Below are 27,492 nucleotides of genomic sequence, written 5' to 3'. Positions count from 1 at the left end.
CACTGTGCACTACTGAAACCAACAAGCACATCCAAATGGCATACGGAAGAACCTCCGCCCCCACCCATAATGATAGACAACCAACAACATTTTGAAGTACAAGAGATACTGGACTCAAGAAAACAAAGAGGTAAGCTGCAATACCTCGTTAAATGGAAACATTTCTCACACCCAGAGTGGGTCCAGGCACAACATGTCATGGCAAGACAACTAACTAGACAATTCCACGAGGCATACCCAGAGAAACCAGCACCATAAAGACATCTTTGGGGGGCAGCATGTCATGACCTCATTGCAAGGCACAAAGAGCCTCACAACGTAGATCATGATCATCAAGGAATAGAGGAAGAAGATAATCAGAACAGGGATTAAAACAAGCACCCAAAGCACCCACACCCATGGACCCATATGCAGCTGAAAAGAAGGACATCGGATGAACAGAGATAAGCCGCACCTGGTGCCCTGGAGGACACACCAGAATCGAGAAGACAAGAGAAGACACCGGGAAAACGCCCAGGCAGCAATCAAGGGTCCCATCAAGAGGGATTGGGTGTCATGCTCACCATTTCAATGTTCTGTTAACATCGTAACATTTCACATGTCAAACCGTCAATCCGTGTCTTACATGCTTGAATGTTTGCTGGTATTTTCCATTCTTGCGCTGTTCCTTATTTTGCTACTTTGGAATGTATGTTTGGGTTTGCAACTATGTTCAAGGTTGCTTTCCCAGGCAGATGTAACGGTTGCTAGCACCTGGGAGGGGGTGGTTGCTAACGAGCGTTTGGGGCGGGACTGGGTTGGAAGCAAGGCTTTTAAGTTTGTATTTGGCGCGCTTTTGCTCATTCTCAGCTTTCTCTGTATTTGCATACTATTCCTTTAATAAATCAGTTATCTTTAAGCCCGGGCTTGTGAGACTGAGTATTTGGGATTAGGCAACCATTACATAAAGCTGAGAATCATTTTAAACATCTTCCGCTAGCCCCATCCAACGTTTGGGTAACGGGAACCACTAGCGATGACAGAACCTCAACTACGCGAGAGTGAGGGGAGCGAAGAGGAGCCAGACTCGACGAAGACCCTGGTCACTCCGACCTCGCGAGCCCAAAGGGCAGCACGTCGAGAGAAGCGGGATGCCCAATTGGATGAACTATTGTTGGCGGTGCAGGGTGCCACAAGGGGTGAACTTCAACCCGAGGTGGAAGCAAGAACGGGGAGGGAATCACCACAGCCATCCTGGGAACATGAAATCCCCTTATCACTGAGGGTGGTGGTGACCACTAGACCCCTAGAAGAGCCCGTCACCTCTGCCCGCATGAAGGCAATAGAGAACAAAATGGACATGATAGTGACCCTCCTGAAGGATATTCCCAGAGGGTCGGGCTCCCTACAGGAAGATTAGGAAGAAGAGCCCTCCCAGCTGGCTTATCTGAGAGAGAGGTCCCCGTCACTCAGGGGAAGAAGTAGGACTCGGGCTTCCCGACAATCGAGGGGAAGGGAGTCGAGAGCAACGAGGGAGTGGCCACCACTGGGGGCTCGACGCGCGTTGACGTTTGCAGAGCCATCGCAGCCGGCGGAGCTGATGAGAACCTTTCCACCATTTGGGGTAAAGTTTGATGGCGACCCTACCACGCTCTCCTTTTTCACTACCAATGCTAGACATTATATGGATGATTGGGGGCGATGCTTTCGTTCGGAGCAGGGCAAAATTAATTTTATTGCCAACAAGTTGAAGGGGAGGGCAGCGGATTGGTATGTGCAGTTATGCCAAACAGAAGCCACGGAGTTAGATGACTTTGATGAGTTTCTGTGGGCATTAAAACAGCACTTTGAAGACCCCTTGGCCCAAGAGAGAGCGAAGAGTGCCCTGAGAAAACTTTATCAAGGAAACCTCTCCGTCGCAGACTACGCTTTGGAATTTAAAGCCTTGGCGGGAAAGGTGGAGGATTGGTCCCAGTCAACTTTAGTGGAAATGTTCAAACAAGGACTGGAGACGGAAGTCCTCTGGTGGGCTTTGTGTCGGGACGACCCCAAAACATTGTATGGGTGGATTCAGTTGGCGGGCAGTGCAGAAAACGCTCTACAAACGTTCGCCCATAGCAAAGAACTGAGGCAAACCAGAGTTAGTAGGGGGGCTCGTGCCCCTGGATTTTCAAGCTGCCCGAAAATGAAAAGTTGGGAAGAGGAAAGGGAACGACGATTTGCAAAAGGTCAGTGCCTAAGATGTGGGAAAGAAGGGCATCATGCCACTTCGTGCCTGAGACACAGACCGGAAGAGCGGCCGGCGAAAGCGCCGGGAAAATCGCCAGCATTACCACGTAAGATGAGAGCTGCCTGCGCAGAAGTCGACCCTGCAGAACTCCTATTTGGAGAAGAGGAGGAGGAATTGCATTTCGACCAGCCAACGGGAAAAGGCTACCACCTGCTCTGAAGGGCGCCGTTGGGCAGGTGGAAGAAACCGGGCGCGACCACGATTCGGTGAGTGGGAATTTTCCTACACTGACTGTCAAAGTGAAGTTGGGATCTAAAACCAAAACTGTCGAAGTCTGGGCTATGCTAGATTCGGGCTGTTCATGTTCACTAATGCACCCTGATGTTGTAGCCGCCCTAGAACTGCCCATGTTTCCTTTGCCACGACCAATGATCTTCACGCAATTGGATGGAACTATGGCTGGGGGAAAAGCGGTTACCCACTCTACAGGACTTGTAGCGTTGCAAATGGGTACCCATTGGGAGAAATTGCCTTTTGTCATAGCTCCAGTGGGGGGTCCTTTGGTTATATTGGGAATGCCTTGGTTCGTACAACAAAATCCTTTTATCAACTGGTTGCATAGAACTGTAACATTTGCTGATGGGTTTTATAAAGCACCAGAAAAGGACTTGTTGGAGGACATTGAGGGTGGACGGGTGGCTACCACTACTGTACAGACACTTCAACCCCTAGAAGGACTGCCTAAGCAATACCAAGATCTGGCAGATGTGTTTGGAGAGAAGGAAGCAGATCATTTACCACCGCACCGAAAGACAGACTGTGCCATTGAATTTCTGCCCAATGTGAAATTACCTCACCCAAAAATCTATCCCATGTCTCCTAAAGAGCTGGCCACACTGAGGGAATTCATTGATAAAAATCTAGCTAGGGGTTTCATTGAGCCAGCAAATTCCCCGGTGGGGCCACCTGTCCTCTTTAGACCAAAAAAGGATGGGTCTTTGAGGCTATGTACCGATTTCCGCGGGCTCAATGCAGTATCAATATTAAATAAATATCCTTTGCCACTCATCAAAGATATGTTATCACATCTGGCCAAGGGCAAAATATTCTCGAAGTTAGACTTAAGGGAAGCTTACTTTCGCATTCGCATAAGGGAGGGGGATGAGTGGAAAACCACGTTTAACTGTCCTCTTGGGGCTTTCCAATACAAAGTCTTGCCTTTTGGTCTATCCTGGGGTTTGTATGCAACTTATCAATGAGGTCTTGCATGACCACCTATTTAAAGGGGTTTTGGTGTATTTGGATGATGTGTTAATTTATACTGAAACCATGACAGAACATATTCACTTGGTGCGTCAAGTGCTTGCTAAACTGAGGAAAGCAGAGTTGTATGCGAAACTGTCCAAGTGTGCCTTCCATCAATCACAGATTGATTACTTAGGGTATAGAATTTCAGCAGAGGGCATTGAGATGGACCCTGCCAAGGTTGAAGCCATTGTGGCATGGGAACCTCCCCGTACCAGGCGGCAATTACAAAGTTTCCTTGGATTCGCCAATTTTTACAGGGCATTTGCCCAAAATTTTGATGAAACCGCCCTTCCCCTTACTGAACTACTAAAAACTAAAGCTCAAGGGGATACGCAGCGCTCCAAGAACCCAGGTGCGCTCCTTAAATGGACCCCAGCCTGCCAACAAGCGTTCGATGCGCTCAAACAGATTTTCACCACTGAACCTATTTTGCAGCATCCTAACCCAACTAAGCCTTTTGTAGTGCAGATGGATGCCTCCGATTTCTCCATTGGAGCAATTCTGCTGCAAGCAGACCAATCTGGCACTCTAAAACCCTGTGCTTACCTCTCTCGCAAGTTCACAGAAACAGAGAGAAGGTGGCATGTTTGGGAAAAAGAGGCGTTTGCTGTCAAAACAGCCTTGGAAACATGGCGTCACTTGCTGGAAGGGGCTTCCCACCCTTTCGAGGTGTGGACTGATCATAAGAACTTAGAGGCATTAAGCACCAGTTGAAAACTCAGCCCCAAACAACTTCGATGGGCCGAATTTTTCACTCGCTTTGATTTCACACTCAAATTTATACCAGGCAGAAAAAACTTTTTAGCAGATGCCTTATCATGCAGACCCCAAGATGCTGGCCCTGGGCCAACGATACAGGGTACTGTATGGACTGAAAAGCAATTGAGTTTGGCAGCTGTGACACGCAGTCAGACGCGAGCGCAACAGGCTCAACGCCAGACCGCTCCACCTCCCTCCTGTCCGGCGTGTCTGCCAATTCCATCAGACTTGAAACAACAGTTGCTTTTCCACCTGAAATCTGACACTTGGTTACAAGCGAATTTAAACACTGTAACTTTTACCGAGAACTTTGCTTGGCGAAACGATCGTCTGTATGTCCCTGAGGCTTTACGAAAGACGATCCTCCAGCGCCGCCATGACAATAAGTTGGCTGGACATTTTGGGTACCTTAAAACCCTTCACCTCATCAGACGTCAATTCTGGTGGCCAACTCTTCTAAGGGACCTTAAAACTTATGTGGCCGCTTGCCCTGTGTGCGCAACAACCAAGCGCAAACCTGGCAAGCCTCAAGGCTTTCTGCAACCTGTCTCAACCCCTGCCTACCCATGGCAGGACATATCCATGGATTTTATTGTCGACCTCCCACCCAGTCAACGAAAAACAGTCATTTGGGTAGTAAAGGACTTTTTCTCCAAACAAGCGCATTTTATCCCATGCGCTTCCATTCCCACCACGCAACAGCTGGCACGCCTCTTCCTCATACACATGTACCGGCTCCACGGGATCCCCGCCCATTTGGTGAGCGACAGGAGCTCACAATTTACGTCACAGTTTTGGCGGGCATTTTTAAAACTGCTTGGCACCAAACAAGCCCTTTCCACTGCGTGGCATCCAGAGACGGATGGATCTACTGAAGCTGTTAATTCAACACTGGAACAATATTTACGGGCATTCGTCAATTATCAACAAGACAATTGGGTGGACCTGCTTCCTTTTGCTGAAGTTGCCTACAACAACGCTGTACATCAAAGCACTGGACAAGTTCCTTTTAAAACTGTCTTTGGCCGGGAGTTCATTCCAATACTCGAACTCCCGCACCCACAATCACTGCCAGCCTCTCTCACTGACTGGGCTGAAACCCTACAAGCCTCGTGGCACAACATTCAACAAGCCCTTTCTCATGCCCAAACCACCTACAAAAAACATGCCGATGCTAAACGTTCCCCCCAACCTACGTTTACTGTGGGGGATAAAGTCTACCTCTCCACAAAATTCATCAAATCATCACAACCCTCGAAAAAACTTGGTCCTAAATTTGTTGGTCCTTTTCCTATTATTGCACAAATTAACCCTGTAACTTTCAAACTTGATCTGCCCCACAATCTTAAACGTTTGCATCCTGTTTTTCATTGCAGCCTACTCAAGCCATACCTGGCGTCGGACCGCTGGCATCCCCAACCGGCCCCACCACCTCCGATCATGATCGATAACCAACAACACTTTGAAGTCAGGGAAATCCTTGACTCATGCTGCCAGCGTTCCACTTTGCAGTATCTCATCCATTGGAAACATTTCCCTCACCCTGAGTGGGTTTCTGCTCACGATGTTCGCTCACCCGACCTGGTTGATCGTTTTCACTCTGCTTATCCGGACAAGCCGGCTCCTTAGCATTTTTTTTTTAGGGGGGCGATATGTCATGCTCACCATTTCAATGTTCTGTTAACATCGTAACATTTCACATGTCAAACCGTCAATCCGTGTCTTACATGCTTGAGCGTTTGCTGGTATTTTCCATTCTTGCGCTGTTCCTTATTTTGCTACTTTGGAATGTATGTTTGAGTTTGCAACTATGTTCAAGGTTGCTTTTCCAGGCAGATGTAATGGTTGCTAGCACCTGGGAGGGGGTGGTTGCTAACGAGCGCTCGGGGCAGGACTGAGTTGGAAGCAAGGCTTTTAAGTTTGTATTTGGTGCGCTTTTGCTCATTCTCAGCTTTCTCTGCATTTGCATACTATTCCTTTAATAAATCAGTTATCTTTAAGCCCGGGCTTGTGAGACTGAGTATTTGGGATTAGGCAACCATTACATTGGGACAATGAAGGGTGGAGGAGCCCGGGGTCATACAAGAGGGTGTAAAATGGGCACCTCCACACCACACACCCCGTTCCTGTTTTTCGTTCTGTCAGCCATCATTCCAATAAACCAGAAATCCTTAATACCCATTAAGTGAGTCTGTGTCTTATTGCGAAGCGAGACTGACCCTGACATATGGCTAGAACACTCAAAACAATCTGGATTTTGTTCTGTATGGAATCCAGAACACACAAGCCATTTTCAACTTTGTTCCAACTTCAAATGCTTGGAAAGAACATTCAAGGGGGCCTGTTTTGTCCTGAGCTCAAAGCAAAAACATTTTTCCATTTCATGTATACCCTTCAATAGCTAATTCATTGAAATGTTTTTGGAACTTTCTTAACATTTGCTAAAGCAAATCAGACAGTGTAATTTTTGCATATACCCTTGGACCTGCTCCAAATATGCATCACAGTCTCTTACTCTTGCATAAAATTATTTCTGAGCTCATGAGGGTAACTGAGTAGTGTGCAAGCAAACCTCTTCTGAATATCATTGCCATGCTACAACAGACATCGGTCTGCACTTTCTCTCTCATTAATTTCCACATCGTTTTTGTCTTCCTGTTCACATCATCATCTAATATGATTCCCCTAACACTACAAACTCTGTGCCAGCCCAGCTAGGGCTTTCAGACTTAAATGGAAGAAGATTGAAGCAAATCAAACATATTATTGCAATTAGGAACCTCTTGGGAGATATTTCATGTTTTCTTGCTTTCTCAACCTTCAATGTGCTTAGCTGGAAAGACAAAACTCATCTTGCAGGGGAAAATGGTCTAGAATAAGAACGGGTTCACATATTATTTTCTGATGTTCCTTTTTCGTACAAGTGGTTTACCTATTGAACCCATATTTAGTATCTGTCAGCCCTGCCATTAGGCAGTGAGGCAGCTGTCTCAGACAGCCTATTTGAGCTGTCATGAAAGAACAGTGAAATATCAGTTATTTGATTTATTATTGTTTTATTTTACAGAAGGGAGATAGTGTCATATCTTCATCAGGGCCAAACTGTGTGGCACGCCTTAGCTGCTGTGTTTTGCTTCAGACAGCAAATGTCGTAGGCTATTCCTGGATATACCAGGATCTTGGGTCATAGAATTTATAGAAGATACCTAATGGAGCATGGAAAACAAAATGCTTATGTTCCCAAATACCTCTCCATCCATTAGGTTTTATGTCAACCAGAAGCAAATGAATTCAGAATTAGAAACTCCAACATTTCATAGTTGAAATCAGGAAAATATTTTTGTTCGCTCTACTTGGAACATTCCCATCATTATCTGGTAGATCTCTGCTCTTCCAACTGCCACCTAATTGTCACGATGATCTCTTCTGCCAAATAATGGAATCCATTGTATTTATTATGCTAGATATTGGGGGGGGGGTTGCTGTTATATTCAAAAACCATTATAGGATTGCTTCCTCTTTCTTTTTTTATCTCTTTTTCAGGTGCTTAAGAAATGATATTATTTAAATTATATTCTTCCTAATTCATGGTCAAGGAGTTGGGCTTTATCTGGTTCTTTTGCAACAGGCCTACATAAAATATAGTATGAAAAATAGTTTCTGGATTTTCTTTTCTTATACTGACATTTTCTCTAAAATCAACCAAGCTGTCCCCTTTTACCCACCAGATTTCTTTCTGAGATGAACTTTAGTCCAGTGGCCATTCCTCTGGGGACATCCAAAGATAGATTATACTCATTTAAGAAAAAAAAGCAATAACAATGGTCTTTTCTACAAACCTAAATACATAAACTGTAAATAAAGTACAAAATCTACAGCAGTAAAACTGATCAAAAAGCACACCAAGGCACTGTTCGTCAGGCTTGCTTTGCATAACTGCCATGCAACTACTGCTACGCGCATCAGCCAAGGGGAGAGCAAACCCATGTCAGCTTTTGCAGCTTTGCAGACAGAGAGGATTGTTAATCACATTCCTTCACAAGCCTTTGGAGCCAAGGACAGGCTGATAAGACACCTGGACTCTAATTAAGTCTAAGGAGATGGGAGGGGGGAAATCAGGAGTGAGAACAGGCTTATTTGTGAGACAGGGAGGAGAGACTATGTCAGAGGGAATGATTTAATTTGAATGCTTTGGTGCCAAAACGTTATTCAGAGCTTTGCAACTGTCCTGTGTAATCAGATTTTAATAAATGAATTCTTTAAGCTTTCTAATGGACTGTCTGGAGAATTTCTCAAGTTAAGATCCTGGTACTGGGGCTGTCACAGAAAGCTCTGAATCACCAATCTAATGGCAACCTGCCCTGATGATGCTGCCCTACCTGAGGGAGTGGTACCTTCTGCGGATCCAGTGTTGTTGAGCAACTTTGGGGAACTAACTGTACTGGATGAGTGGCAAGACAAAGAACTCATCTTGGTGGCTGGAGGTGTCTCCTCAGAAGGGGTGAGACTTCCCCTGTTGCCTATGACAGAGCACACACTGATTGTTTCTGAGATGAAGGATGTAGCAGGAGAGAGTAATGCTGGAGGTGTCCCCTTGGGAAGAGGGAGACTTTCCCAGCAGTACCCCAAAGAAACTGAGGATTTACAACAACTGATGGTGAGCAAAACCACCACGATGGACTTACTGACAGATTTTACAGGGAATGAGCTGACATCCAATGCGAGAGGCTTCCCCGCTAAAGAAGCCTATGACATATGAGGCAAACAGCCACAGATGAGGAGAGGCCTACTGGAGAGACCCGAGCCTAGAGAGGACTTTAATCATCCCATGACAGGGCTGCAGAGGTTGGGAGCCCAACCCAAAACCTGATTCTCGGAAGTGGAGTATTGCCTGAACTCCTTGATGTGGGATTCGAAAGACAGATGGTCCCATGAGATCGGGCACAGTGCAGACCCGGAGGCCAGCCAGCATGTGACCATAGAGAGAGGGTTTCAATCCAAATCTTGTGAGCAAATCAGAAGAGTGGAACGTTAGGTGTCAGCGATTGGGAATCGCATGCCCAGTTTGCAAGGCACAATCAAGGAGATGAGTTGACAATTGTGGCAAATAGCCATAGTGACTACTGGGCAAAACATCTCAAGAAGCCCACAGGAAGAATATTTCTCAGATTGCCAGAGCACCACCTCTTTTGGACCCTAGCCTGCAAATTACTTACCAGAGCTGGGACAGTGAGCCGGTGGTGGAGGCTTAGGAATACAGGATTTGAAAGTGAAGTTTGGAGGGAACCTGAAGCATCTGGCTTGGCTCATGAACCAGGTTCATGGATTCATGAATGAATGGGGGAGAGATTTTCTGGATGATGAGGCTAAGATCCAGTATGTGACAGCCCACTTAGAAGAGGAAGCATCCGGAGCTGGATGACTTCGATGAATTTATGTTTGTACTGTGAACTCAATTTGAAGATCCCCTAATTGCAATGCAGTCCAGAACCAGTCTGCAAGGTCTTTGGCAAGGGAACCAGTCAGTATCAGAGTATGCCTCTGAGTTTAAGAAGTTAGTGGGCAAAATGACTGATTGGCCAGTCACTGAAAATTGAGTATTTTAGAGCTGGCTTGAAACCTGAAATCTTGGAATGGTCTTTGGTGCATGACAAACCAAACACACTGTGAGGGTGGAGTTGTCTGGCTGGAGAAGTGGGAGAAACCTGAGTGCAAGTAATGTTGCAGGAATGCATTCATGCAGCAGAGAAGCACACCCCCACTGCTATAGCCAGTGTTGAGCAGAAAGTGACATGCCGAGCTTGGGAAAGAGAAAAGGAGCATCATACCCAAAGTGGAACTTGTTTCAAATGAGGCAAAGGTCATCGCATTGCTGAGTGCCCATTATCCAACACAGTTCTGCGAAGGAAAACCCCCAGCCACAAGCCCAAGTTACCAGCTAAAAAAGTCTCCAGTGCTGGTTCCCTCAGCACTGAGCTCACGCCAGGAAAGGAGGGCGCTGACCTTGTGCTGGCAGAATTATCTGAAGCCAAAGAAAACTCGGCAGACTAAGAATTCCAAATGCCAGGAAACTGAAATTGCCTGTCCTGAATGGCACCCAGGGGCAGGCAGCAGCAACTCAATGCAACAGGCGCCCAGATCTGATGGTGAGTGAACCATGCCCAATTCTGCTAGTGGGAACTAAAATCAAATCCCTACAAACTGGCAGGGGTGAGGACTTAGTTGGACTCTTAGACTCTGGCTGTGTCCTGACTCCCAGGAAACACTCTGAGACAGGGAACTGGTCTCTAATGTTTTATTGCTAATACATAACAGTAATCCTAACAAACTGAACAAACGTGGGAAAACCCAGCCATATAAACCCCACAGGTTAAGGCGGTCCCAATCTGTGCCTCTTGGAATGGCTCACCAATTCCTCAGTGCTACGCATGCGCTTAACAGTCTGGAAGGGAGCCCCCTGCTCGCCATCCTTACTCATGACAGGCTGCACTCAATGTTTAATGTACCCTGCAGTAATAACGGGACTAAGACTGAGGGTTGGCAGATTGAAAAACCCCATATCTTTTACCCAGCTTGATGGGTTGGATGTGCAAGGGGGGCCCATGCAATTTTATACTGAAATGGTGGAGATGAGAATTGGGACTCATAAAGAGACTTCGAGATTCCTAGTGGCCCCTATAGCACATCAATCTGTAATACTTGGGTTAGCATGGCTGAAACAAAGAAATCCCAAGGTGGGCTGGGCCACAGGGCAGCTCAGATCCCACTGCCATATAAAGACCTAGAGGTGGCGTTTGGGGAAGTCGAATCCAATCAGCTTCCCCCCCATCGAAAGTCTGACTGTGCTATTGAGTTGGAACCAGGGGCCTCACTTCCCAAACCAAAGCTATATTCTATGAATCCTAAAGAGATGGCAGCCTTACTGAAGTTCATTGACAAAAATTTGAAGCGAGGTTTCATCCAACCCACTTCTCCCATGGCCGCTTCGGTCTTGTTTCGCACCAAGAAATATGGATCTCTACGATTATGTACTGACTATAGGTGTCTTAATGCTATTTGTACCTCTAATAAATACCCTCTCCTCTGATGAAAGACATGTTAACCCACTTGTCAAAAGGGAAAATTTTCACCAAGCTGGACTTACAGGAAGCCTACTTTTGCATGCGCATAAGAGGGGGATGAATGGAAAACTGCTTTTAAAACTGCTTTTAATAACTGCTTTTAAAAGGTATGGGGTTTTTCAATCTGCCAACCCTCAGTCTTAGTCCCATTATTACTGCAGGGTACATTAAACATCGAGTACAGCCAGAGTCTAAGAGTCCAACTAAGTCTGCACCCCTGCCAGTTTGTAGGGATTTGAGTACCTCATTATGCCGTTTGGATTAAGGGGGGCTGCTGGGGTCTTTATACACTTAATAAATGAAGTTCTGCATGGTTTTTTATATAAAGGTGTGCTCGTGTACCTTGATGATATCTTAATCTATAGCGAAATCATGGCAGACCATGTCAAATTGGTCAGGGAGGTCTTAAAGAGACTGCTAAAAGCTCAGCTGTATGCTAAACTCCCTAAATATGAATTCCATTAACATTAGTTAGACTACTTGGGGTACAGAATTTCCAATAAAGGCATAGAAATGGACCCAGCCATGGTATGGGATGTTTTGGCCTGGGAAGCGCCCAAAACAAGAAGGCAGTTACAAAGTTTCTTGGCAGATGCCTTATCCCACCAACCCCAGCACAATGGCATAAGGGAGGAGATTGTGGACTCTGTCATTCCCTCCCCACTGGGATTGGTTGCTGTAACTAGAAGCGCCAAACCTGATTCCACACCTTCTCCACCAGCTGACTTGCAGCAGGAGCTGATTGTTGCCCAGCAACAAGATACATGGCTGGCACAAAACAAAACTACTCTCATGGACCACAATGGAATTTGGTGGCACAGAGTCCAAATTTATGTCCCTGACACTTTACACAAGAAAATTCTGAAGTGCTGCCATGATTCCAAACCTGCTGGCCACTTTGAATTTGTACAGACTCTACATTTAATTCACAGGCAATATTGGTGGCCTTCCCTCAGGATTATGCAGGATTATGTCTCCACCTGTCCTACTTGTGCTACCTCCAAACGTAAAGTGAGTAAACCCACCAGACTATTGCAAAATGTAGCCAATTCCACCCAGGCTTGGGACCAAATTGCCATAGATTTCATTGCAGAACTACCCAAGAGCAAAACAAAAACTGTTATCTGCATTGTAACTGATTTATTTTCCAAACAAGCACATTTCATCCCCTGCTTGGGGTTACCCACTGTGCCCCAGCTGGCCAAGCTTTTCATACAACACATCTATCTTCTCCAAGGCATCCCCTCACATGTCATTTCTGACAGTGAACCCCAGTTCACCTCTAAATTTTGGAAAACTTTCCTTAGGCTCATGGGGCAGAGCAAGTGCTAAGCTCCACCTTCCATCCTCAAATGGGTGGAGTGACTGAACATTTGAATGCTGTGCTTGAACAATATCTCTGATGTTATCTCAGTCACCAACAAGATGATTGGGTGGACTTGCTTCCTTTTGCTGAGGTTGCTTATAATAACTCTATCCACCAGAGTACTGGATTTTCCCCATTTCGTACTGTATATGGGCAAGACTTTGTTCCTATTCCAGAATTACCACAAAATATGGACAACCCCCTCAGGGCTGATGAATGGATCAAACGTAGGCTGACCATATTTCCTTGAGAAAAAATGGGACATCACAATGGCAAAACAGTTAAACTTATGTAATATTATGTAATATTCCATATTCATGAAAAAAGTAAGACAATAAAAAATGTTTTAAAGAGTTTTTAAGATCCATTTGCTGGTCCTTGCTGGGAAGGTGCAGGAGGGGGAGGTGCAGCAGTGGTTGGGTCCAGAGAGGCTGGTGCAGGGGTGGAGTTGGGCAGAGAGGTTGCAGGAGGGCTGAGGGCGGCGGCCAGCTGGGATGGGAGGACAGGAATGGAGGTGGCAGCAGGCTGGAGAAGTGCAGGAGAGTTGAAGGCAGCAGCAAGCTGGGATGGGAGGACAGGAATGGAGGTGGCAGTAGGCTGGGGAAGCGCAGGAGAGTTGAAGGCAGCAGCGAGCTGGGATGGGAGGACAGGAATGGAGGCAGCAGTAGGCTGGGGAAGTGCAGGAGAGTTGAAGGTGGCAGCAAGCTGGGTCAGAAGAACAGGAACGGAGAAGTCTAGTGAATGGTTGTCCCCGACAACCTGTTCCTCTCTGGCACACCCTTTTATTTTATTTTCTTCCCACCATTTTGGCCTGAGAGCCAATCAGCTTCTTTTCTGCTTTTGGGCGTGCTTTTCCGACTGTCTTCCACTGCACTGATTGGCAGCAGCGACTCTTCCTCTTGCTCACCACCAGTCAGCTGTTCCTGCGGTTCCCGCTCTAGGTTTCCCACTGGATTGAGAACTACTGCCAGTGGGTAAGTCAGCCTCCTTTTCAATTTCAATTTCAATTTTTTCCTGCTTTTCCCAATAATGGCTCCAATTTTTTTTAAAAAGGGGGACAAAATTGACATTTTTATTAAAACAACAGGACAGTCAGGAAATGTTAAAAAAAACGGGACTGTCCCATTCAAAACGGTACGTATGGTCAGCCTAATCAAATGTATCCTCACTAATCGGCCCATGATGCTCCAAACTTTGCAGGATGCTAAAGACACTTATAAAAGGTTTGCAGATCGCAAACGCACCCCAGAATGGAACCTATTTGTCAGACAAAAAGTCTACCTCTCCACAAAGCCTCTGAAATCTACACAACCCTCAAAGAAACTGAGTCCTAAGTTCACCAGCCCCTTTCCTATTACCAAAGTCATTAATCCAGTCACTGTGCAACTACAGCTCCCTAAAAATATGCAATGTGTTCATCCTGTTTTCCATTGCAGTCAAACCTTTTCATGACTTGGACCATTGGCATCCAACCCCTCCCCCTCCAAATCCCATCATGATTGATGGGGAACAGCATTTTGAAATTCAAGCGATTTTAGATTCACATAGACACCATGGCCAATTCGAGTACCTCATTCAGTAGAACTTCTCTAAAAGTGACAGTGAATGGGTGAACAGTCACCATGTTCAAGCATCGGACTTGACTCGTTCTTTTCATGCATGTTTCCCCAATAAGCCTAAATAATTCTATCCTTCCACTCTTACTTCTCACATGTTCTTTCTGTTCTACTTTACAGGGTCGGCGTCTACTTTTCTTCTTTGTGGGATGATTTTTTTTTCCTAGGGGGCACAATGTCAGGCTCGCTTTGCACGCCTGCCATTAAACTACTGCTACATGCTGTGAGGTTTGAGCCTGCTTCTGACTCCGAAAATGAAACTTATTTGGAGTCAGAAGGGGAAAACAAAACCTATCAGGCAGGACTTGGAGAATCTAAACTGGGAAATGACTCAGCAGAGCGGGAGAAATCACAGATGCTGATTGGACAAACTCCGGAGGGAGATTTGAAGCCTCCAATCAGCACTCGAGAGATGAGAGCAGAGAAGCACATGAAGGAAAAAGAAACCCAATTGGTTGCTAGAGGAAAACAGCACAAAAAGGAGTGGATAAATAAGCAGGCACACCAAGAGCAGGCTGCTGGAGACAACCAGTCCTTCGAGCTCACAGCACCTGTGGAAGAATCCTTACCAGCATTAGAAGCCCTGCCTGTATCCAGCGTGGAACCAGCACCAGTGCCTTCTGCCTTTGCAGAACTACCTTCTGCATGGGTTGCTCCAGTAAAGCCTCTCCCTGCCATCCCTGCTGAGCACAGCCTCACATCCAGCTCCAAGCCTCATCACGTCGCTCCAGCACAATCTGGGTGTGCCTTCAGATCTCAGCCTTGCCCAGACACTCCAGTCCAGCCCAGCCTTGCCACCATAGCCAAACCTTGCCTAGATGCTCCAGTCCAGTCCAACCTAGTCTTCGGAACCAAGCCCTGCCTAGATACTCCAGCCAAGCCTTGTCTAGCCTCTGCATGCCAGCCAGATCCAGCCTGCATGCCAGGATACCAACCTGAGTGTTCAGCCTCTCCTTTGCCATGCACTCTGGCTCCTTCCAGTCTTGCAGCTTCAATCAGAGGATTGGCCAAGTTCTGCCTTGCTGGCTTGCCACAGTTTGACCCTGCAGTGTTGCCTGCATGTCCTTTGCCACCTGGTTGGACTTGATTTGAACTACATATTCTAACCTATTGCAGAACTTTTACTATTGTAAATAGTTATTCAGTAAAGAATTTTATTAGTACTCTGCCTAGCCGTCTCATAGTCTGAACAGGACACATGCATCAGCCAAGGCGAGAGCAAACCCATGTCAGCTTTTGCAGCTTTGCAGACAGAGAGGATTGTTAATCACATTCCTTCACAAGCCTTTGGAGCCAAGGACAGGCTGATAAGACACCTGGACTCTAATTAAGTCTAAGGAGATGGGAGGGGGAAGATCAGGAGTGAGAACAGGGTTGTTTGTGAGACAGGGAGGAGAGACTATGTCAGAGGGAATGATTTAATTTGAATGCTTTGGGGCCAAAACATTATTCAGAGCTTTGCAACTCTCCTGTGTAATCGGATTTTAATAAATGAATTCTTTAAGCTTTCTAATGGACTGTCTGGAGAATTTCTCAAGTTAACATCCTGGTACTGGGGCTGTCACACTGTTGCAGTTTAGGCCAGGGCCTGTCAGCTCATCTCTGGCACATCTTCATCCCCAGAATGCAGAGATGGCATTCTACTGTCCAGCGTGTCAGGAGGTGCATGCCCCACCTGGGCAGGTTGGCTAGGTCACTGTTGCATCCTGCCCTTTCCCAAAATGGCCATTCTCTTGTACCCCAACTAACAGCTGCAAAGTATAAGCCAGCCTCACCTCCCTCATCCCTGAGAAAGCATGGGGAGGAAGCTTGCTGGCAATGAGCTGTGGAGGGGAGAAAGAAAATAATTGGGGAAGCAGACTTCCCCATGTGTCTGCAGCCCACCACTTCAAAACTCCCTCCACCCAGTCCAGCCGAAGGGAGACCCAGCCAGGATGGCACTGCTCAGGCCAACCATTATTCAGGATGCAAGAGAATGGCCACTTTGGGAAAGAAGAACACAGGCTCTCTCAGCAGACCTGCCCAGCAAGGGAATGCACCTCTAGGTACAAAGGATGGGACACATCTGCACCCCTGATGTGACCTCTGCCAGATGCCCTGAAGCTTGGAGCCAAAGTGAAAAAGCAGCTGTGGGCTCTGGAGAGCTCTCCATCAAGGTTGTTTCTCAGCCAGCACCCAGGAGCTGCCCTCAGACGGGGTCCCCAGTGCAGCACTAGCCTTCCAGTCATTCTTACATCTCCTGCCCATCCCAAAGGAGCTGGACTCGGGTTTTGCCCCAGCCTGGCCATCCTCCACCAGAGGCATATTTAAGAGTGGCGAGGCTTAGCTCAAATATTAAGCTTGACCTGAAGGCCCCAAATGTCAGGCTTCCCAATTAATTATGGGAAAGTGCCAAATGGAAATTGCTTTTTTTTTTACTTGTAGGGCAGAATGTATTTATTTAATGCTTTTTTTAGACTGCTTTCCATTAAAAGTAACCTGAAGCTGAGTTAAATTTGCACTATTGCAGCTTCTTATAAGAGGGTGACCCATGCCAAATTGAAGACAAAACATTTTTCTCCCTTTGAGAACTGCCAATATAATTTTTATTTCTTGGCAGAATTGAAAATCATTTTCAGGCATAGCTGCATCTTCTGAGGAGACAGATTCTGCCAAGTTTCAGAAGATTAGGTTCAAAGGTTTTACATTGCTATTCCACCACAACCAAACCAAATATTGATGTTCTCATGAAATGAGAAATGCTGCCATATTAGTTCCCTGCCACAGGGAAAGGGCAAAAAAATAGTTCTGTTTTGTAATAAAATGTGTATTTCTTTCATAAATATTATGCTTAATTGCATAATATAATACTTTTCAGTTTCAACTCACTAGAGCAGTGTTTCTCAACCCTGGCAACTTGAAGATGTCTGGACTTCAACTTCCAGAATTCCCCAGCCAGCCATGCTATTGAATCAATGGAATGAAAAGACATCAGTGTTTCAGCCTTGGGGCTAATGAACTAGTGACAAACTGAGTTGAGATCCTGATCTAAATGTACAAAGGGACAGCAAGGTGAGCGGATACCAGATCAAGTCCTCCTTTCTTTATCCCAAGGGTATAATGTCATTAACGGCAAGTAGCACCATCCTTTTAGTAACTTTTTGTGTCATAGTCCACCAAGAGGTTTTACAAAAGTTTTTAATTCTGTATTTCCCTTATGTTGACTATAACAACTACAGAAGCCCTAGAAACTCTACCTGGAAGCATTCATGAGCACTGACATTACCTTAACCATGGTCTGTTTAATATGCCACAATTGGCTCGATTCTGGTATTATGCTAAACCAAGCATAATTACCATTACCAAACCATTATTTTAAAACACAACATATTGACTCCAAACCAAATAAGCCATATTATTGATTTAGCATGATGTCTCCCCATACATTAGATAGTGTAAGGTTAGGCCTTGAGTCAAGGTCAGTTCTTTCATGGATACATTAAGGTGATTTTCTTGGCAATAGTACAACAGAAATGGTTTGCCACTGCCTTGTTTTTTATTTTATTTTTTTTATATTTTTCAGCTTCCCAGTCAAGCCTATAGCTCCAAGATTTCCTGATGGCCTTCTGTCCATTTTTTAAAAAATTGGTTGATTGACTGCTTCCACTAGCTTGTAAGTTTACGAGCCTTAGCTATTGATAATTGGCCTCCACAGTTAGGCCATTAGCATTATTCTCATATGGTTGGAGATTAGGCCATCAGATATTCTCATATAGTGGGGGATTAAATACACAGATTGTTGGCATGTCTAAGGCCAGTTCATAAGATCATGGCTAAGACATCAATTAAGTCCGGTGCTTAAGGTTTTCATTAAATGGAGAACCCCAATTCCACAAATCAAATAAAATGTTATTATAATCGTTGCTTCCTCTTCAGTAATGGCTGCATAGTAAGAAACAGAAAAATATATCTGATGGATATATTGGATTTACAAAAGGAATTTGATGGATATTTAAAAATTTAAAAAGATATACAAAGAATGTTCCAAAAGATGTGTGGATTATTCGTTTAAAATGGAGTATCAGAGACTTACAGGAATGGATATGCTGAAATTATGTATGGACTTTGACAAAGTTGACAAGGATTTTGAGAGAAGAGACTAGGAGAACAGAAGAAAGCAGATGTTAGAACTTTATTTATGGGATTCAAGGATTGACGGGAACAAGAAGGAAAAATGCAAAACTAGTTTATTTGATTATGGTTAATTAAGGGGTTGTTGTTTTTGGTATTGTTTAATGGTTATTTTGACTGGATAGGTTGGGGTTTTTTTTTTGGAAATGTACAATTGGTTGTAACTGATTAGTTTGTAATATCTATGTTACTATATTTGATATATAAGTAAGAGATTATTATGGATTAGGGGGATTATGCTTAAATGGAAAGGGGATTAAATGTTTATGTTGTTAGGTCTGTTCACATTTACACCTTTTGTTGATTAATAAGGAGAGCTGAGGATTTAAAGATGGGTTTATAGAATATGGGGTGAAATATGAAATGAAGATTATTTGGTAATATTTTAAGAGACAGTGATCAATTGTTAAGGTTGTATATACTTGCTGGGGATGAAGGGGGAAGTTTCTTTTGGGGGGGGGGGTTTCTTTCTTTTTTGCTATATACACACACACTGTGTGTATGTATGTATGTGGGTTTTTTGTTTTAGTGTTATCTGGTAAGGAGAAAAGTGTCTGGATTCCGACTTCAACAGTTCCAACACTCTTCTCACTCTTATAATAAAGAAATTAAGGATAGGAAGCTCATACTAGATTCCGAGCCTGAAATAAACCTGATCCGGATCAATAACTCCAACCTCAACAGTGTGTAGTCATGAATACTTGGCATCGGGCTTGTGTGTTATTCTGTGGCCCTCGTTAATATTCTTCCTGGTCGTTAAAATATTATGACGGCCAGACGATCGCCACATCTTACAAATGCAACACACGTTCTGCATCACCTCAGAAGACAACCAGGATCCCAGGTGCCCCTCGCTTCTCACTTACAATCCTTGCTTGACAACCACCTTCACCCAGCCCACGTGTAAACAACCAAAGAAACCAGAGTAGCGCCTTTTAACAAGGAACCCAAATCGCTTCAAGCCGCAAAGCTCTCCAGCTGGTGAAATCCATCTTAAAATCGGGCAGGACTGAACCATTTTCTCTTGTGGATTCCGGGGGGAGGAGACCCTTTCATTCTCATTAATGTACTAAACGCTTCTGAACTCGCCTCCCTCGTTTAAAACAAGCCCGCTCGGAAAATAAAGCCAAGCAGCCGATCTACCCCCGCACCCGCGGGGCCGGTGTTATTTATAACAGCCGTGGTTACAGTTTGCCGAGCGGCTCTGGCTCGGCCGAGGATGCTGCAGCTTTAAGAGAAGCGAGCGGGGCTGATTGGGCATAAAAGGAAGGAGGGGGAGAAGGGGAGGAGTGAGCGGTGGAGAGAAAATGGGCATCTTTTCTGTGCTTTTCCGAAGAGATGGATGCGATTTAGGAGAAAGAGGCGCCAACTGTAGCTAGGTGGGGGCTTGTCCCGGGGATTGAAAGGACAAACTTGATCAAAGCGGGTGAGTAACAAGCGCTGTGTCATTAAAGAACTTCGCTCACGTCAGTCCTGCTCGTGTAAATTATCTTGCCGTTTCTCCCGTCGTACTTTTTTTTTCCAACTCTGGTACGATCTTCTATTGTTGAGAAATATAGGAAAACGTATCTTTCGCAACTCTTCCGCAACTTCTTTTAGTAATAGCCTGCAGGCTTGGGAGCTGACCGCGTCCCTTTCTTTTACGCGGACCATTCATTTCTGCGTTTACTCTCACGTAAGTGTGATGCATTCGGCGGAGTTCTGGAGTCAGCGCATTTTGGCCAAGGGTGCCGGCACTACTGTGAGTGTCGCCGACCTTTATGTCTGCACTCTTTCGAGATAAGACATTTATTTTTGAAAGAACCGTATGCAGTAGCGTCTCAAAGGACAATGCCTCGGATGTCTTTGATTGTGCATTGGATGGCAAGATGCACAATCAGCCTTTCAAAACAGCGCTTCATAGCGCAAACAAAATTCGGATTCGAGGATGGTCATTTTAATTAAGTGTGGCTTGTATAACTGGGTTTGGAAATCTGAACCTCCTCAGGTGTGAAGGGGAATGAAGGGAGAACAGACTTCTGAGGAAAAATCTAATACCTAACAAGCTGATGAGAATAAGCTGGTCAAATCTTTATATAGTCAAATGACCGTAAGAATGATCCTATCCTCTGGATTAGGACTAAAGCAGGTAGTGTGTGATTAGACTTGGCGGTAGAAGGTCAAACCATCCAATTTCTTGCTGTGAGCTTAATGAAACAGTTGATGCTGGCAGCAGACAATTAAGGAGCCAGATATTTAGCTACCTCTGTAGTTAATGATGTAAAAAAAAAAAGACGCAAAACTAATCCTCTGAAGATCTTCTAACAAAGTGGATCCTAATCCTTAGGTGCTTATCTCACATTATCTGTTATTCCTGAAGGTATGGCACAATTCTTGTGCTTTTGTGGACCGGTTGTGAACGTTGCATAGCCAGCCTGCCAAACATTCATTCTAAGAACTGAAAGCAGCCTGCTCCTCTCTGGGTGAACTTTGCTTCTCTAGGCAGTACATGCAGTTTGGCTCTTGAGCATGATCATGTGACACCTTTGCCACACAGCCAGCTTGCAACACTGGGGGCTGCTTTACATGTGACAACTTTTCAGCACCAAGATAACTTCCATTTCACAAGAAAGGAGAACATCGTGTTCTGTCGGATCTGTGTGCTTTCGTCACCTGTGGGGGTGTTGATCCAGCGCGTGGAAGTTGTCGTCGTTCCGTTACTGTATTTCAATCTGTTTGTAATAGTGTGATACATTGTGAATGGAGCAGCAACTGGAAAGTGTAGTTTAAAAAAACCCCCATACAACTGCATATACCATGTAATGAGTTCTGCAGGGATTTACAGCCTCCAAATTTTCAGCAGATGTGTTCAGCTTGCAAACTCACTGAACCCATTTTGACATAATACTAAAAGCACTCTTAAAAGTGTTCTTATTCCTTGCCTAAGTGGCCTTGATACATGGTATTGGGATGGCGAAAAGGAGATAAATTCTGTGTTTGTACTATGAAGAGATAAGGTTAAGATTCAGTATATCTTTCATGCTTACCCATTAACTCATGCTGAATACATCTTGATGTGACTCTTAGTAAGCAGTCTCACAGGGGGTAGGAGGAAGGAAAGTTATAAATGTTATTGTTTTGTGTTTTAGGTTACAAACTTCCACAATGTAAAATATTGAATGGAATTCCAAGAGAAAGAAAAAAGATGGTAGGACATGCAACTCATATGAAGTGGGTTGCTTCATTCTGGTGTAGCTTATTCTGCAAACCCAGCCATTGTGATCTATAAACCAGGGTTTGTGACTTACCAGGCTATGTGAGCCTAGCAAACTGGTTTTATCAATAAGTGATTTTATTTATTTATTGTGTTTTATTATAATTGTTTTATGTGATTTTAATGTTTATGATTTATGTGGGATTTTATTGTAAACTGCCCAGAGTCCCTCTTCTGGGGGAGATGGGTGGTGGCTAAATATGAGTAATAAATAAGTGATGGTCAAAACACCACGGTTTAATACAATGTGCAAATCTAGTCCTTGTTGGGCTCCAGGAGTATAAACTACTGCCATTATACCAATAATAGATTAAATACGTATTAAACAGTATAAGAGAAATGGGCCCTAAAACTTTGTTTTCCCAAGACCTCATAAATAGATTCTGAGAGAATGGTTTGAGATATCATAGTAAGACTGTTGTATAAGCCCTTTCCTATGCAAATAATATGCATTATTTATATATACAGTAAATGCGCAGAATTTTTGGTTATGTTCTACAGTGGTTCTTAAACAGGTGAAATTACCCCAAAGGGGGTAAATGAGCATATAGTGGGGGTAATGGAGCAATTTGTAATTGCTTGTTTGGTACTGCTGCTATGCTTGAATAAAACAGCAGTCTGGGTTTTGGGGGGTAATGATATTATTTGAGGACAGGGATAATTGGGTCAGTTTAAGAACCACGGTTCTAGATTAAACTTTGGCTTTCCTGAATTGTGCATTCAAATCATAGTGTCATGTTCTGCCCATCGCTTTGTTGAGATGCAAGAGAGTTTCAAAGCTGATGCCTTTGTAGAAGAAAAACATGTTTTATTCAGACATGATGCTTGTTATTGGAGCCATCTGATCCAGGGAGAGTCTGCCCATCCATTCCTCACAGGCCAAGAAGGCGGGCTGAGCATCCCCCCCTGCAAAAAGTTAAGGGGGATAGAACCTTCTCAGGGATGCCCCCCTCACTTTGCAGCAACCTGGGCCCCTTGGATAAAACACCCCTCCCCCCCATTTTTCCCTTTTTTCTTTTCAGAAAGCACGCCTTTCGAAATGGCTCTTCGGACAGAGCACTATTTAGCAGCCAATCCATGGAAAGTTATTTATTTAGCTCAGAAGTTGTATGATTGGTGTTACTTTGTTGATCTTAATGTTTAAAGGTTTATTGTAGTATATGATTTTTACCCTATTGTGAACAACCTAGAGTCTTAGGAGCAGCTGGCATTTGTGGTATGTGTAAATAAATAAATGCTAAAACCAGTGTGTTTTGCAATTAAGGTGGTGGAGTTGGATGAGGGACATTTAGATTCAAGTCCCTACTCAACCACAGAGTGCCCTGGATAATTTGGGCCAGTTACTCTCTCCAAGCCCAATGCACCTCAGAATTATTGTGAAGATAAAATCCAGGGAAGCACTCACGTATGTTGTCTTGAATTCACAGATAGGAGGTGGCATATACATAAAAAAAAGAAATGGATATGCGTACTTCACAATAAGCTTTGTATCACCCCAACCCATGAACCTAAATTTCTAGGATAATTATTCTGTGAATGGAAAGTCATAAGGTCTCATCCAGCTCTTCTTTACATTCCAGGAGGCCGCCCTCACCACCTAATGGTTGTGACCTTACCTTTTTCTTTTTTGGGGGGAAGGGGGTAAAAATTACATTGAAATACACAGAGCGTATCTCTAAAAGTTCCAGCTATATTTCAACTCTGGCAGAGGTCCATATATCTATGGTACGATTTGAAATTTCTGTGGCACTTTTATTTCATCTAACCAGTGAAATGCGCAAGTCAACAATGGCAAAACCACATGTTTGCAAGAATGCCATAATTCTTAGCAGAGATGATGGGGGGTGGCAGTGTCATCAGTGTCAAAATGGTAGACATGACCCACCGGGCAGTTGAAGCCCTGCTCCTTTGTACATGTGTGCTACTAAATCACGGTATACCTTATTTAGTAGCACACCTTAAAAAAAAGGTGGAGCTTCATTCCTCCAGTTGCACCCACCATTTTGATGCTGGTGTTGACATGCCCCGATTTCTGCATAATCTAATAGTGACACAGAGAGGCCTTAAGCAGCAGACAGTATATGCAATTTATCAAAGAGCATATGTGGCCCGGCAGGCTGGGGTTGGGGGAGGAGGAAAGAATCCCATTATTAACCTAAGTGGATAGCACTCCCTTCTTTTGATTTATTTAGCTTAGAGTTCATAAACCAGCTTTTACACTGTGCTAGGTATGATGTGATTGGTCTGATCTCTGCTTACGAACTAAAACATTATGACCTTAATTATTACAGTATCCAGGAACAGAACTGAGAACTTGCATTCCAGATATGGTTTTCTTCTCCATGCCATCATTGAAGCAGGGTCAGACATGAAACCAGAAGAACCCAGCTTTGTTTCTTTGTGGTTTCCCTCTAAGTGTGGAACCTCATCTCAAAAGTTAGGGAGATTGATTTATTGTACTAATCACCTAACTTTTTTTTAATGAATTCTGATCAAGGTGGCTTCTAATCTAGTGATATGTTAGGTTACTGGAGATTTGATAAGACTTACCTTATCCACTGAGCTTCAGTTTCAAATATAGTTAGTAGTCCAATCCAAAATGGCCAAGGCATGGCTGAGTTGATAAAGATGAATATGGATTCCCTCCCATACAGAAGTGAGGGATTTTTTTTTTGAGCTATCATTGAATTCTGTTACTGCATAAACTCTGGTTTAATCAAGGTTTGCTACATACACTACTATTCTCTGAATTTACTCATTTTACTTAAGCTGTAAACCATGATTTTCCAAATTGTAGTGGCTGGGATCACACTAAGCCAAAACCAAAGAAACCTGCAGTAGGGCTTACCAAAATGTGCCATTGTCAAGTATGCCAATGTACTAGAAATTAGGAGTATCTCAGGATATCTCAATTTTGTGCCATTATTATGGGTGTTTCCCTAGTCAGAAGGAATATTTAGTCTCTTTTTTTCTTTTCTCTATCTCTTCTTGGCTGTAGGGGAATATATTCTCACCATGTCTCCCTTGGTTCTGCTGACAAAAATGGAAATCGCCCAGCATAAGTGGTTCAGTCCCTTTCCACAGACCCATATTTTAACTGTGATCACTCTCTCAGCCCAACTCACCTCATAGGGTGGTGGTTGTGGGGAAAATAGGAGGAGGAAGGAATAAAAGGTATGTTCCCTGCCTTGAATTAGTTATGAAAATAATAAAGGCAGGATAGAAAATAAATAAATAAAATTATGCCTTAAGTCTAAAGTGATATGCTGATGTTGCTTTGATCTTTGTTTCAGTGATTATTAGTACTTGAGTTTTGGGCTTCTGCAGAAGCCTTATATGAATATTGAAATCTTTTTTAAAGTGAGTGAGTCATATTTTTAGGAAGTCTGACCCATCTGGTAAATATAGAGTTTTGATTCGGCATAATGGGGTTCTGCATTAATGTCCAAAATAAATGACATACGTCGTAGACAGTACAAACAACAACTGTAAGGTCCTGACCCTGAAATTGTATATGTCTATACTGTCTTGAAATCAATAAGCTTTTTGCAGGGTGCAAAGATCCATTTGTATACAATTGGGACCTCAGTTGGATGCTATTAAGAGAAACTAGCAAGGGGAGAATTAAAGTGTGTGTACAGCAGCTTTGCTTCATTCATTATCTTGATGCTCACTTTCAAAACCAAATTGGAAAGCAATCCTCTGTGTACATTAAATTGTGCCTTGCACAACTGTGCCTTCTGCCTGGGGCTAATGGATCAAATATTCCATAATACTCACAAGTAGAAACAGCTTGCATTAAGTGTAGGCAGAAAAAAGGTCGACACAATATGAGGCTGTAAACATTACACTGGACACATAACCAACTTATAATGTTGCTAGAGGCCAAGACTCTGGAGAATAAGACTTGGATTTCAAATCAAGTTTGGAAGAGGCAGACTTTTTTTGTAGTTCTGGGTTGCATATAGCCTTGTCATCCTAGTACTAACTTTGGGGTGAGCCACCTATGCTTTCTTCTGGCTATTTTGATGCCCTGTCTTAGATCAAGGAATGGATCTGTCACAATTATAATGCCCAAATCAAATGACGCTACAGTGTATAATGAGCCTGACTGTTGGTCCATCTATGCTTGTACTGTCTATTGTGATTGAACTTATTTGTCTCAAATCTTGGGTAAGAGTCCTACAGTGTGAGATTCTTTTCAGTGAGTAGATTTAGGATCACCTGCATGCAACCCTCTTCCATCAAAATAATGAATGCATCATGATGCTGCAAGCTTCTCCCCTTTCATACATACATGTGACATCACAACACATGTAGAACAAGAGTGGACTGGCATGTTCTGGCCACCAACCCACCCCCATCCCCTCTGGGTGCACCGCTGCATGTAACACATGCATCTTTTCCTGAGAAATCAGCATTGGAAATTTTACCCAGGTTCCTCCCTGGGCAAAAAATGAGCAATATAATAGGATAAGATTCCAAAGCTATGTGAATAATGCTGGAACCGTAGAATTCTTCTACTTCATGATATTTCTTTACACAATGATCTATGGAGAAAGGCTGTTTCATCAAAGCTGCCCTTCCCCACCCTCTCAAATATCTGGCAACTAAAAAGTCTGCCAACTCTTCTTAAACCTTAATCTCTCCAATATGAATACGAGATTATGAAATTCCAAGATCTGAGGGCTTTCCAAACAGTAAATTCTTTAGATGTTTCCTTATTTCGCTGCCTTCTGAACATTGGCTCTTTTATTTATGTTTGTTTAATTCTAATAAAGCACATGAAGTTGTTACATTCCCAAGTATAAAGAAGAGGTTAAATTTATTCTTAGGGATGGCTTGAGTAAGGGATGGCCAAAGACCACCTCAGATGAAAATGTTGGGAGTTGTAGCTCTTTTGTACCTGGAAGGCACCAGAGCAAGAGTGGCTGATAATGTTTAAAGTCCCATGTGCACACGCTTGAAGACTGCATGTTGACATGAGCACCTGTGCGATGTGCATGTTAATCAAGGTCCTTCAGATGCAGGTATTAGACCTGATAAATCTAATGGGCAGAGTCTCTAAGCTGGGCATTCAGTGTGCAGCCCTCACAATACTAAATCAGAATTCTCCCAGTATCCCTTACTATTGGCTGCCATGCTGGCTAGGACAGCTGGCAGCTGTGGTCAGCAATATCTGAAGCATTGTACACTGTGCACTCCTTCCTAGAATAAACCATGCTTCATATTTGAGAATCCAAAGGATCTCCTCTGGTTCCATAATCAGCACTTGCGTTCCTGCTCCAAGTTCCAAATGGTCCTGATTTTATGTATAATCTATTAACGCATAGAGAGGAAAAACGTATAGTATCAGTTTCCTACCATATTAGCAATGGCTCTAACGATTTCCTAACACATCATTCTTTCTGTCTCTCACACACAGAATGAATGTGAAACCCAGATTCTGATGCCATTTAAGATTCTTCCCCAAAAATAAAAGTTGCATAAAATTCTTTTTCTTGATTTATTTGTGACAGGGTAGAACTTCACAACTGCCCCTTTTCTCCCAATCTGCTCATGTACACCAAAAAAAGTTTCTCTCCAACTGTATCAACCTAGCCATGTTAACAGTACAAGGGTGGGGCTGCCAGAGAGGCACAACATAGACATTAAAAAAATCAAAGCTGATGAGTTCTGTCTGCCCAAGC

General features: G+C 43.9%; 1 protein-coding gene and 1 long non-coding RNA gene across 3 annotated transcripts in view; both read left to right on the top strand.

The window, feature by feature from the left end:
- The window catches only part of LOC134487188 (uncharacterized), a 732,234-nt gene that overhangs the window by 624,720 nt on the left and 80,022 nt on the right, over positions 1–27,492 (top strand). The gene's annotated exons all lie outside the window — the stretch shown is intronic.
- The window catches only part of MRAS (muscle RAS oncogene homolog), a 49,370-nt gene continuing 41,726 nt past the window's right edge, over positions 19,849–27,492 (top strand). For both annotated transcript variants that reach the window (XM_063288810.1, XM_063288811.1), the window contains exon 1: positions 19,849–19,975. The gene's annotated coding sequence lies outside the window, so the exon portion shown is untranslated. The remainder of the gene's footprint in view (positions 19,976–27,492) is intronic.

Source organism: Candoia aspera, chromosome 1 (genome assembly GCF_035149785.1).
Source record: "Candoia aspera isolate rCanAsp1 chromosome 1, rCanAsp1.hap2, whole genome shotgun sequence".
NCBI classification, from domain to species: domain Eukaryota; kingdom Metazoa; phylum Chordata; class Lepidosauria; order Squamata; family Boidae; genus Candoia; species Candoia aspera.
This window is presented reverse-complemented; position numbering and strand designations above follow the sequence as displayed.